The sequence below is a fragment of the Oryctolagus cuniculus genome, chromosome 3, assembly GCF_051225735.1.
Source record: "Oryctolagus cuniculus isolate XC-2025 breed Fujian yellow rabbit chromosome 3, ASM5122573v1, whole genome shotgun sequence".
Taxonomy (NCBI): domain Eukaryota; kingdom Metazoa; phylum Chordata; class Mammalia; order Lagomorpha; family Leporidae; genus Oryctolagus; species Oryctolagus cuniculus.
Window position 1 is genome coordinate 151,920,652 of NC_142869.1, and position 13,761 is coordinate 151,934,412.

A 13,761-nucleotide genomic window follows, 5' to 3' on the forward strand; every position below is an offset into this window, starting at 1 on the left:
GGAAATGGTAAGGTAAGTGAAGTTAAGAAGGGTTTGTTTTTAGTTTGTTCTTTTACATGCATTTTCAAAATTTTGTGATTTTTTTTTTTTTTTTTTGGACAGGCAGAGTGGACAGTGAGAGAGAGAGAGAGAAAGGTCTTCCTTTGCCATTGGTTCACCCCTCAATGGCCGCTGTGACCGGTGCACTGTTCTGATCTGAAGGCAGGAGCCAGGTGCTTCTCCTGGTCTCCCATGCAGGTGCAGAGCCCAAGCACTTGGGCCATCCTCCACTGCACTCCCGGGCCATAGCAGAGAGCTGGACTGAAAGAGGAGCGACCAGTACAGAATCTGGTGCCCTGACCAGGACTAGAACCTGGTGTGCCGGCGCCGCAGGCGGAGGATTAGCCTATTGAGCCGCAGCACTGGCCTGTGATTCTTTTTTTTTTTTTTTTTAAGATTTATTTATTTATTTGAAAGGCAGAGTTATATATAGAGAGAGGCAGAGGCAGAGGCAGAGAGAGAGAGAGAGAGATTTTTCCATCCACTAATTCATTCCCCAGTGGCTGCAACAACCAGGGCTGGTCCAGGCAGAAGCCAGGAGCTTCATCCTGGTCTCCCACATGTGTGCAGGGGCCCAAGTACTTGGGACATCTTCTGCTGCTTTCCCAGGCACTTTACCAGGGAACTAGATTGGAAGTGGAGCAGCTGAGACATGAACCAGCGCCCATATGGGATTCCAGCGCTGCAAGCGGTGACTTAACACATTGTTTCACAGCACTGGCCCCAGAAAATTTGCAATTCTAAGGTGCTTAACATATTTCTACAAAGCTCATAGGAATCCCACATTTCCAAATTCTGACTGCCCACAGAAATGACATAAGCAATCATCACCTGAATTATTCTACTGGCTTTTTGTGGAGACACTTTCTGTAGGCACAATAACAGGTATATTAGGGAATGAAAAACTTAAGGTAATGCTTACAAGCCCTGCTGCCTTCAGGAGACAGTGATGTCAAGAGCAGAAGTGAGTTGGAAGCGACGCAAGAGAAGATATAGGCTGATGACAAATCGTAGAACCCATGTTCTACCTACCACGATTCCCATGCTTCAAAAATACTTTATAGGCCCATGTATGTCTGTGGTGGGCCCTACTCACCCCAGCTGCTGGCACGTATTCTAAGAAGATGGCTTTTATTTCAAAGACAGTACCGTGTAAACAAGTTTACAGAGTACCTTCAAAGATCCAAATTTTAATTGCATGGAAGGGAGAGCAGAAAGGAAGTAACCTGTCTAGGGCAGCAGGTGGCTGTTTCTCTCTCTTGACCACAACTACCATTAGACCCATCTCAAAGTCAGTACAAGGAATCCTGTTTGTAGTGTAACACTGTGTGTTACTCACCAGTGTGTAGGAAGGATAGCTCATGCCTTTTGACCACTTACATGTTACTAGACATTATTCCATGCACTTTAATCATTTAATCCTCACAATTACTATTTTTAAATATGTATAATTTATTTGAAAGGCAGAGTTACAGAGAGGCAGAGGCAGAGAGAAAAAGGAAGAGAGAGGGAGAGAGAGAGAGAGAGATATCTTCCATATGCTGGTTCACTCCTCAAATGGCCACAATGGCTGGGGTGATGCCAGGCTGAAATCAGGAGCCAGGAGTTTCTTCTGGATCTCCCACTTAGGTGCAGGGGCCCAAGCACTTGGGCCATCTTCTGCTGCTTTTCTGGGCCCTTAGCAGGGAGTTGGCTAGGAAGCGGAAAAGCCCAGTCTCAAACCCACATCCATGGGGAATACGAGAGTCATAGGCAGCAGCTTAACTCATTATTCCATAACAGCAGGCTCAATGACTATTATCCCATTTTACAGATGAGATGCCACGTTTAAGCCACTGGCAGGTAGTGACATAGCTAGCAAGAGGCGGAGCTGAGATCAAAATCCACCAAAAAGGGAAAGGGTGGCATTAACTTCCTAGGCACTGCCTGTTAGGAACTAAACCCTTTCCCTGAAGGCCCCATCAGAGTTCAGTTCACACCTTCTTTCCAGAATTACATCACATGCCCATGCCTGGCTGCAAAGGAGTCTGGGAAAGCAAATATTTCTGTTTTCCAGCCCCAAGAGAGCAGGCAGAGAAGGGAAAATCTGGTTGGGAACAGGTGCTGGGTTAGCCAGCCAACAGTGACAGCCACAGTGGTTTGGTTTGGTTAGGAAAATACCAACAGAACTTCATCACACAAGTTAACCTTTCTCCACCCAAGGAGAGTTAACAGCAACAGGTTTGCTGCAAAACCAAAATAGAATTCTAGAGCCCTATTACAGTTTTTAATGTCTGTTTCCATCCATATCTTTAAAAAATGTGAAATTACCTCTAACCCTTTTTTGGATCAAATCTATTTAGACAGTGTGTAAACATTATTAGACATCCACAAACTCAGATACTTTAAAAAAATTTTATTATTTATTTGCTCTCATTCAATATTTGAAAGGCAGAATGACAGAGAAAGAGGAAAATCTTCTGTCTGCTAGTTAATGCCTAAAACAGCCACACATCGGTCAGGTCAAAGGCAAAACCCCATCTTGGTCTGCCAGCAGTGGCCCAAGTACTTGGGCCATCATCCACCACGTCCCAGGATGTACCAGCAGGAAGGTGGACCAAAAGTAGAGTAGACAGCACTAAAATCAGGCTCTCCAATGTGGGATGCTGCTGTCCCAAGGGTCAGCCTAACCCACTGCACCCCAACATTTGCCCAAACTCAGACTTTTAATTATGCTATTCTTAGCCTTTATAAAATATTAGCTTTTTACAATTAATAAATCAAAACAGCAATTTTCAATAGTGTGTAAACTGGATTGAAATGTTTCAGCCACAAGAAACTTAGAAAACTTCAGTTCTAAAAATATAGAATAGATTGTTTGCATTTATAATCTATTTGATTTTCCAGTTTGCATTGGCTTTTCTGGGTCTTTCTACAACTTTAATTGTAATTTTTTTTCTTTTATATTTTTGTCACAGCACTCAAACTCAGAAAACCTGTTAAGGCAACTACATAATTCGATGTAAAAATCCATTTAACATATTGCTATGGAAACCAGGAAATAGAAACAGCACTCTAATTATTCCTTTAGACAACTGTGGCTAAGTGTGTGAATGTGTGTGTGTGTGTATGTGTGTAAATCCACTTAGGCACCTTTTATTGAAAGCTGTTACTGGACTCCAAATCTCTAATTGATCTGTCCATAAATAGGCCCAGGACCCTACCACCAGCAAATCAGCATTTCAGTATGAACTGTAGCCATTATTAAATCATGCCATGTGGGCTGTGTTTAGTTGGGCGCGCCTGGCTGAGTAAGGCCTTGAGGACTGCTGTGAAAAACACCTGACCAGCACTTAAGAGCTGGGTTCCAGCTTCGCCTTTTACTAGCCAGCTGCGTGACCCTTCTAGGGACTCTTAGGGACTCAGTTTCTTCATCTGCCAAATGGTTTAGTGCTGAAACCTAATAATGTCACTGGGGCTTTCCTTTCCAATTACAGTGGAGAATCATGAGGTGACCACCTTTAAGGACTGAACTTGCTCTGTGTTGTTTCTGGTGAAATGCCTGGCCCATAGTAAGCTCTCAGAAAACAACTATTCCTACCATATTTTCCCATTTTTCATTCTGTAGTAAATAGTATCTGCAGATTGACTGTTATCTTGTCCCATGACTGTCAAGTATTAACAGATCCATGTCTGATCATATATTGCCGTTTATTGAATAGGCCCTTCTCGGAGCTGTAAAGAACTCGACGCGGTTCCTTAGACCCTATTACCTTTATGCTCTTACTTACGTAAAGGTCCGTATCAATTTTTATATGCGAAATACTTTTAAAATACTAATTAGTGAGCCCTCATAATTCCTAATAAATTACCCCCTCAACAATTCACCAGGGTCTCAACATTTTTTTTAAATAAGATTTAAACAAACAAGAATTAAAACTTTTCTTCTGCTTTTGCTTGGTTAATCACCCTGCTTCCGGTTATAAAAAAAAAAAAATTCAAACAACCTGAAGTCTCCTCAGGGTTACACTCCTCTGTTCTTCCTTGCGGAAACTCGGGTTATTCTAGGAGAGGATAATCGTTGCGTAACGAAATCATTGGGACAATTCGTCCGTCCACTCCTACCACCGTCTCTGACAATGAGCGCCTTGTTTCTGCGGTGCTTCGCGCTCGCTCGCCGCGGGCGTGGGGGAGGCTGAGCGCCGAGCCGCGTGCGCTGCCCGCGGCCCGCGCGGGGTACGCCGAGTGTGCGCGCCCGGCGGCCCGCGGCCCGCGAGCGCCAGGAGGGGGAGACTCGGTCCCGCTCCTCTGCGGCTGTGCAAAGTTCGGAGCGCCACAGCCAGGGCAGGAGAGACAGCGCGCAGCCGGGGCGACGAAACTTCGCCACCTAGAAAGTTTCACCTTGTCGAGGGCGGGGGCGGGGCGGAGGAAACGCGACCCCCGCGGGGCCAGGCGCGGCGCGCGGGCGGCAGGAAGGGCGAGGGCCAATTTCCCTCTCTGGGTGGTGCCACTCCCCACCTCAGCGGTCCTCTGCCGGCGGGCAGCGGGCGACGCGGACGGACAGACACGTGCTGAGGCGGGCGCGCGGGCCAGCGCCTGGGTCCGGCCGCCTCCCGCTGCCCCCCGCTGCCCCCCGCCTGGACGCGCCCGGGGCGCGCGCGCCGGTACCCGGCTGAGTCACGGCCGGGGCAGCGCGCGGGTGCGAAGGGGCGGAGGGAGCGCACTCCGCGGGCAGGCGGGCGGGGCGCTCGGCTGGGCTGGGCTCGGCCCGGCCGCAGGTGACCCGGAGGCCCTCGCCGCCCGCAGCGCCTCGGAGCGCTTTGTGACCAGATGCGGAGCCGGGCGGAGGGCGCGAGCCAGATGCGGGGCGACAGCTGACTCGCTGCAGGCAGGAGGGGAGGCGCGGAGCGCGCGGGTCGCTCCCCGCGCCGCCGACTTCTCCTCGGCTGGTTCCTGGGCACCGCAAGGTAAAACTATAACCCGCACCCCACCCTTGGCCCCAGCGCTTCTGCTTTCTTTGTTCCCCTAACACTGGTGTTCCGGTGGGCAAGACCACGGAGGTGGGCGAGAGTTACGGGGCTTCAGAAACTGAAGGGAGTGGCCCGCGGGGCGGTGGAACGGACTGGGGCTTGGCGTCTGGTGGGGTTGTTGTTGACCGCCACCTGTGTGACTCAGGGGCTACGGGGCGCCCGGGCAGTGGGTGCTGCCCGACTGGGAGGGCCCCGCAAGTTTCAAGGCTGGGGTCTGATTCAGCCCTTTCAAAAGGGAGCCGGTCACCGTGTACCCGGGTGATGCAGCTTGCGAGGCTTGAACCAAGCCATTTCCTTATTCCCAAGCCTGCTTTTCTCTGTATTGTTGGGGTGGGGGATGGGGGGTGGCCCTTCCCCGGGGCAGGTGTTGGTGGGACTTCTGAATTCCTCATTGCTGACAGACACGGGGCTTGTGATCCATCATTTTCGGCGTACCTTGTCTTTTTTTTTTTTTTTTTTTTTGCTGGGGCTCTGGTGGAGGACATCTGTCTTAATAGGTGAAATAGATTATAACTAACCAGAGGTCAGCAGTCTGGCTAGTGCTGGTGCTGACCCAATCATTAAAGCACCGGGGAAAGTACTTTCCGGACTATCGCCTGGGCAGAATTTACTCCCAAGAATGGTCTCACTTTTTGTGTTTTAAAAGAGGCATCTGCTAATTTGGCACTTGGAGAGGGTTCCAGTGGCTCCCACATGAATAGCTAGCTGCCCCGTGTATTTTACCTTATCACAGTTTTATGTTCAAAGGAGCCCTCAAGCAGAATGAAATATTGTCAACTCTCTTAGGCAAAATAATCAAGATACTTTAATTGCCAGGTTAAGATGCTCGATGAATGTGAGAGGATTGTAAAATCTGACGGGGAGAGAGTATGAACCGTCTGGACCCTCTCCTGAATTTTAAGATTGTTCACATTTTGTAGCACTGGGTGGAGGTTTCTTCTGTCACTTCCATCAGCCAGACACATGCACATTGCCATGCAAATGGATTCAGAAAAACATTATTTGCCTTTACAGCTAGACTATTATAGCTGACTAATGAATTTTTTCTGCATTAGGATGATCTGAAAATGAGGTACATCATGTTTTTCTGTGCTGCTGGGACATAAATGGTGCTTTTATGTAAGCAGTGTTAAGTGGTGTTTGGGTTATTTACAGGTATATGGCTTTCCTTTTTAGCTGGGCTTTGTTTTGAACATATTAACTTCCATAGTGGAACAGAAGTAAGGTACTGGTCCAACCATTGCAAGTCTGTGCTGGATTCAGAGTTCATTCTTTTTGACCTGCCCAAATAACACGGGTGAAATTTATATCATTCATAAGAAATTTCTGTAGTACTGAAAATATGTCTGATTGCCTGTAAAATATACTGGTGTTTAGAAAATTCTGTTCAGTTTTCAAACTGAACAGTGCATAAGCCTGCATTACTTAAATATATTTTGCTTTTAACATGATGGAACTTATGGCATAAAGAGGGTGTTCTGCCAATGACTGCTTTTTCAAAGATTGCTTTGTCCCTGATACGTCTTGGGGGTGGGGGTGGGTTCTACGTGCTTTCAGAGTTAGTGGATAAGGTTTATCTGATGAAAATGTGCCAGGTTAACCATAGCCAGTCGATAGGAAAGCTCATAACTGGTGTTTTCACTACTTTTAACCTTCACAATAAGATAAATGACACTTTTCTACACAGAAGACCCCTCATTTATAAATTCCTTTTAAGCCTATGTGAACATGTGCCCAACATTAATCTTGAAAATTTTTTAGAAATTTGTTTTAATGAAGTCTAGACTAAGAAATACACTTCAAAAATCAATGCCCTTAGCTTGCTAAAAAGAATAGTTCAAAATAGCATTAGTCTTATTGCAGACCTATATAGTAGCCTCAAATAAGTTTTTTTTTTTTTTTTTTTTTTTTTTTTCAAATGTGGCCATCTAGGGGAAAAAAAAGAGTAACTCAAAAGGGCCACGCACTTCTCAGGACATACACTTTGTCTAAGTGGTTGCACCCAGGCTTAGAGGTTACTCCTGAAGAGGCACAGCTCCTTACATGCGGTTCCTCCCTTCCGTGCCCCTTGCTCCTTAGCCCGTCTTTGGCTGGGTCAGAGCTGCTTCCAAGCCTTCTGTGCCCTCATTTTTCCAAATCAGTTTCCTAGTTTCTTCATTGGAATGAGGCTCACTGAATCTGCCCAGAGCTGTGTACTCTTTTTCCCTTCCCTAAGATTTTCCTTGGTGAGCTGTATTTGTTCATGGGATACCCACTTTCCCAGTCACACTCCCTCAAGGGGAGAAAATACATGCCGAAGCTCCTGGGCTAGGAAGGCAATCTCCTTTTCCTGGCAGGCGTATGTTGAAACAGGTGTGCTTGACACACAGCCCTCAGGGCAGAGTTTCTTCCTGGGCTTTGCTCAGTGCAAAATCAAGTCACCTGTGAGGACTCAGTGGTAGGCACACTGACTCGTGTCAGCTTAGGGTTATTTTGATTTTGTGTTCCCGGTGGTTCCTAACTTACCAAGCTTGACCCATGTGGGCTTCACCTAAAATAACTAAGAATTCAGCATTGAGCATCATGGGTGCCAGGTGGTAACAAAACTTTTACTTTAAAAAAGAAGAAATGAACTTTATCCTTGAAGAGTTTAAAGTCTTGATATGCAGACAAGTGTCACACATACAAAATGGAACCAAATTCATAATTATTCAGAGGATATCCCGCAAGAAAGACAACTTGAGAAATCTCCCCTTTTGCTATTAAATAATGGAATTTTTATTTTAAATCAAAAGAATACAACTTAAAGACCTTAATATTTTGAGATTGCTTCTGTGTATGCCATCTCTCTGATGCTACTACAGATTTACAAGCTGGACAAGGCTGGTAGAACTATCTTTGAAATCCCATGTTACAGACTGGGAAACTGTGAGCTTGAACCTGGCTCCAGCCTTCTCTCCAGCACCATGCACCTCTCCCCAGTGCCTGTGAAGCTTAAAGACTACAAAGAGGCATTTTCCACTGAGGGAGAGGTAGGGATCTTAAATTAGTGATAAAAAATGAATGTAACATTTCTAGTCCCAGGCGTTTTTCTCACCTTCTCTCTCCAGTTCTCTCTTTATCTTCTTGTAGTAAGGCATTCCAAGAAAAGGCTTCATTCATATGTGTGGGGCATTCTGCTCCTGTTATCAGATCAAGAGCTGTGAGTAATTTTGTAATCTGGCCTTCTATCACAAAGCCCATTCTCAGATATCTCTTCAGCTGTGTTAAACAGTGTAATATAGCCCCCTTGGGTTTTGTTTCAATAAAAACATCCAGTAAAATCTGAATACTCTGTTTTTCAAGGGACAAAATGAAGAAAGTGTTTTTATAAGCTGTAAAATGTAATTGAGAGAAAAATCACACATGTGGCATGTGTAGCAGGAGGTGTGAGCACAGTGAAATAAAAAACAGTTGACTTTGTAATCACACACCCAGGTATGCGTTACTTCTTTCTGTGATTGTGTAAATTTGTGCAAGTATCCTTATGCAGGTTACTCCTGTTGATTTTAATTTCTGTTATAAATTATGTAACTGGGAGGAATTCATTCTCGTATTCTATAGCACAAGGGTAGCTGTAGTGTGCAGCAATTTATAATATATTTCAGATTAGCTGCAGAAAAATCCAGAGGTTCCCAGCACATAAAAATAATAAATGTTTGAGGAGATGGAATGATAATCATCCTGATTTAACCGCTACACATTGTATACATGTATCAAATCATTATACTACACACCAGAAACATATATGTATATAAAATATGTCAAATAAACAAAATTGTGTAGCTTTGGGCTCTAAGAAGTTGTGTAAGACCCATGAGCCAAATAATTTATATAATGAGTGAAAGAAATTGAAAATGTATGTCTCTGAATACAATAAGAGATAGCAATTGCAAAATTGGTTAGAGAATCACAGGTTTTTGTGAAAGGCAGATTCCTGTACTCCAAGAATGTGATTGAGGATTTAGTCATTCATTCAGGATAGTTTGTTCAACGCCTACCAGGCATAGATCTCAACTCTGACGTGGCAGTAGACAGTGAAACAGACCAATATCTCTGACTTTATGATGGCTTGGTTCTATTGCGGCAGACAAACTATAAAGAAATATGTAAATAAAATGTATTGTACATATATTGGGTAACACTAAGAGTTGCAAGGAAGAATAAAGCTGTGAAGGTGAGTAAGGACTATTAAGAATACAAGAAGCTGGTTAGAGAGGGAGAAGTGTTTGAAAAAATCAGTAGTGAGGTCAAGGAAGGTCTCACTTCAAAGTTGACTGTTGCGCCAAGACCTGAAAGACATGAGGGAATGAGCAGTGTGGCTCCCAGGAGCACTCTTTGGGAGTACCATTGCCATTCTGTTTTCTTTCTGGAATTGTACAGTGTGCAGTTTGCACAGCTATCCACAGAATCCCTGGTTTTTAGGGAAGTTCCTGCCATAGCTAGCTACAGTTCAAAGTTAAACACAGAAGGGTAGTCCACACCCCTTGTTTTAAGGGGCATGGACGAGGATCTGTAGTATTTTCCTACGTTGCTTGGTCCCATCTTCACCTCCATCCTCTGTGAAAGATATTGCTCCACTGGTACAACTTTTCTTGTTTTCCATACTGTGAACCTGGCCCCATTTGATTTGCTGAGGGGAATACCCTTGGCCTTTGTCATTGATCCCTCTGTAGAGTGGAGAGACTACAAAGGAGAGAACCTCTGATGGTGTGCAGCCTTCCTCTGCTGTACACTTTTTTCTTTCCTTTTCTTTTTCCTCTCCACTGTTAAGCTACTGTACTGGGTTTTCTTCCTTCCCTCGTATGTCCTATAAATATCCTATAGAAGTATTTGCAAATAGGTAATTTAAATGAAACTAACCATTTCTCTAAGGACTTGACCAACTGCTTGGAAAATGCCCGACCCAAGAGAAGAATCTGGCATCATCAGTGTTGCCATAGGATCCAGTGCATGGCATGGACCCATGTGGTGGCTATCAGTCAGTCTCAAGAGAAGCTAGAAATCTGTCCGTTTTAAAAGGTTGACTCAATGTCTTCAAAACACTATACAGAGAAAGAAAGTCTCTGAGCCAGATTTGGCTCCTGGTGGTCCCAGTTGCATTCCCACCCTGGCTGTGTTAGCAGCATGAATGGCCCTGGAGCCTCAGGACCACCTGCTTCTACAAAATATTTTATTTTCTAGAATTCTCCATTTCCCTCTGGAAAAGCAAGTGATTTAAGAAAGAAAATGGATATCATGCTCTTCATTGCCTTTTGGCACATTTCTTCTTTCTCTAGACTCATCAACTCACCTATTTTGGATAGAGCTATTTATATTTCTACACTAAAGGATAATCTAGCTATTTCATTCTTAAGCTGAAGTAATCATTTTCTAAAACCTGAATGCCTCATAAATTTCATTTCCAAGTTCTGTCATTCAGGATATACTGTCCCTGTGGAATTCTGGCTCTTCCTTCTTTTGGATCTGCCTGAAATTCATATCTGCCTGAACTCCACCTGTTAATTCCCCTGCCGTGGAAATCCAAAAGTTTCACTGCCCTATTGGTTTCAAGGACCTTTCAAAAGCAATCAGGGCCGGTGCCGCAGCTCACTAGGCTAATCCTCCACCTAGCGGCGCCGGCATACTGGGTTCTAGTCCCGGTCGGGGTGCCGGATTCTGTCCCAGTTGCCCCTCTTCCAGTCCAGCTCTCTGCTGTGGCCCGGGAGTGCAGTGGAGGATGGCCCAAGTGCTTGGGCCCTGCACCCACATGGGAAACCAGGAGAAACACCTGGTTCCTGGCTTCAGACCAGCGCAGTGCACTGGCCAAAGCACCATTGGAGGGTGAATCAACAGAAAAAGACCTATCTCTCTCTGTCTCTCTCACTGTCCACTCTGCCTGTCAAAAAAAAAAACAGATCACTGTTGCAATCTATTTTTCCAAAGGAATAAAAGCTCTTACATTGGTTGTGCACTAACTTGTTTCCTTTAGTCCTAAAAACTCAGTGAAATGCCCAGGCCAGCAAGCTTCCAGAAGGCCATTGTGTTAAAAAGGAAGATTATGTGTACTGTATTTCTTCCTACAATTTTAAATGCAAATACAGTGATATATGAAATCATGTACATATTCAGATCAGTGGCATTTTCCTGTTTTGAAATGGTCTTATATTCTCTGATTGTTGGAAATCTGAGGGAGCACCTAGAATTTCAGATCCAATTTTGACGTATGTTAAAAAAATTTTTAAAAATAAGTAACTTGCAGAATTAGAAATTACTCCAACTGTTTAGTAAAACCATGGAAGACTTCTCACTTTTAATACCTTCTTAACAACATTGAAACAACATTTAAAGCTGGAAACCTTTGAAATAACATCATCCTCTCAAGTCAGAGAAAGAGAGAGGTGTAGTAATTTGTTTGGCAAAGGTAGGTTTCTTCCTTTGGGGCCTGATCATGTGAGAAGGGAAAGCCCAACCAAATTGCAGGGCCATAAGACAACTCTAACTAGCTTTAAAATAAGTTTTGGCTATGCTTGGGAACAGAATGCGATCAAACCAGCACATTCACTCTTAAATTTTAAACCTAAGAGTCTTTTAAGGGAAATTTAATCCATGTGTTTTGATTCAATGACTTTTTTTTTTTTTTGGACAGGCAGAGTGGACAGTGAGAGAGAAAGAGAGAGAAAGGTCTTCCTTTTGCCATTGGTTTACCCTCCAATGGCCGCCGCAGCCGGCGCGTTGCGGCCGGCGCACCGCGCTGATCCGATGGCAGGAGCCAGGTGCTTATCCTGGTCTCCCATGGGGTGCAGGGTCCAACGACTTGGGCCATCCTCCACTGCACCCCCTGGCCACAGCAGAGAGCTGGCCTGGAAGAGGGGCAACTGGGACAGATTCCGTCGCCCCGACTGGGACTAGAACCGGTGTGCCGGTGCCGCAAGGTGGAGGATTAGCCTAGTGAGCTGCAGCGCCGGCCGATTCAATGACTTTTAAGCCATTACACGTAAACTGTATGTCACTCTAAGTTCTTTGATCTTTAAGAAATCTTTGACACTATGTAAGGCCCTTTTTGTTCCAGGAAAAAAGGAAGTTGGTTTTTGCTAAGGATCAGTAAACAGCATCTTCAGAAATCCCAGTTAGTCTAAAATCCTGGAACTGTGATGAGATGGATGCTCGAATACATAATAACACATTTCCTGATGTAATGTGGAAAATATAAGTTCATTTAAAGACCTTGTTTACCAGTGGTACTCACTTGTAATCCTTTCTAACACCATGGAAATGATTTTGACATAACTCCTTTTTGTATTGTAACATAAATTCCAAATGTCTATCATTTTGTCTTAGCACACAGTAGGTACTCAGTATTTTATTGAATGTTAAATGAATGACTTTTTCTTCTGCTCAGAACCTTCTAGCTAATGTCAGTCTTTCTTTTCAATATCAATATCCATCTGTCATGTCTTGGAATGAGATCTATTCTGAGCTAGTGACCTGGTTCGACAAATTTTAAAAATAAGCCATCTAACTAAATATATGACATTTATTGAAATTCATTTTGTATGTGAAGCAACTGCCTTGCACAGAGTGCTGAAAATAGGAAGGAATTTCTAGGCTAATTTGATTAAATATTCAGTTGTTACCATATGCTTTCTGAAAATTGATTTTCCCCTCTTTTACTATTCCTGTCATCCTTCTTCCCACCTTGACATGCTTACTGATTGAAAGCTAAGCACAGAAAAGGGCAGGTGGCTTATATCTATAAGCAAGAAAAGCAAGTTCATACAGGCTCAGAAAATGCAATGTTGTAATCATACATTGTCTTATATAGGAGAGAGAGGGGTTTACCCGACAATAATAGTGGTGTTGGATTTTGCTCCGAATTACATGGATGACACATCTTTGAACTCTATTGTGTGGAGAAAAGCCCCTTCTTACTGTAGTTAGATTTCCTGTTTGTGAGCGTGCATTTTCTGGTAACTAGACTTCCCATATGGACTCAACACAAATATGTAGCTTTAAACGCAATTGAAATGCACAGGATTAGAGTCCTGGCTGCTTTGGAAATAGTACCTCCTTGGCGCTAAAAGGAAGTAGCACTTAGAAGAAGGTGTAATATGGAAACATAGGTGTTGAGAGCTTTCTTTGATAACATATTGTAGATTTTTCATTGACCATCACATTTTAGCCTCAGAAAAACATCCCTGATTTAAAACAAAACAAAAAAAAAGTGGTATTTTAATGTGACATGTAAGGTGGTAACAGAATTTGGCTATTTCTTATATCTTGTGGAAGTGGGGGAGGAAAAAGAAAAATTGTGTCATTATGGTCTTGAAATACAGATTCTCCTAGGTTAACATGAAGGTTTACTGAATATATACATCATCATTAAAGTTTGTTTTGACATTTAATTCTAGGTAACACCATATTTATATGGTTTAAACATACCTGTTTTTCCCCAGTGGTTGATCAGTTGGTCAGTAATCTTAGATCAATGTTTTTGCACACATTCGTTTCCATTAAAAGATTTCCCAACCTAATAAATGAACTTGTGTTTGTACATTTGGAAAAATGTAGTTCAATTTAAGAAATTTTTTTGTAACAGCTCTCAAGCCACAAATGTAGGAAATACTGGTAGATAGAGCAGAGAAAACCAAGAGGTATACTGCTGGGGCATTGGATCAATGCAGTAAGCAGAGGAAAGGTGGTGGATCCATCACAT

At 43.8% G+C, this 13,761-nt stretch overlaps 1 protein-coding gene across 2 annotated transcripts in view; it reads left to right on the top strand.

Moving 5' to 3' along the window:
• The first annotated feature begins 4,732 nt into the window (after positions 1 to 4,732).
• The window catches only part of MET (MET proto-oncogene, receptor tyrosine kinase), a 134,644-nt gene continuing 125,615 nt past the window's right edge, over positions 4,733 to 13,761 (top strand). Inside the window, exon 1 of one of the 2 annotated variants that reach the window (XM_051847986.3) lies at positions 4,733 to 4,985. The gene's annotated coding sequence lies outside the window, so the exon portion shown is untranslated. 2 annotated transcript variants of the gene reach the window in all.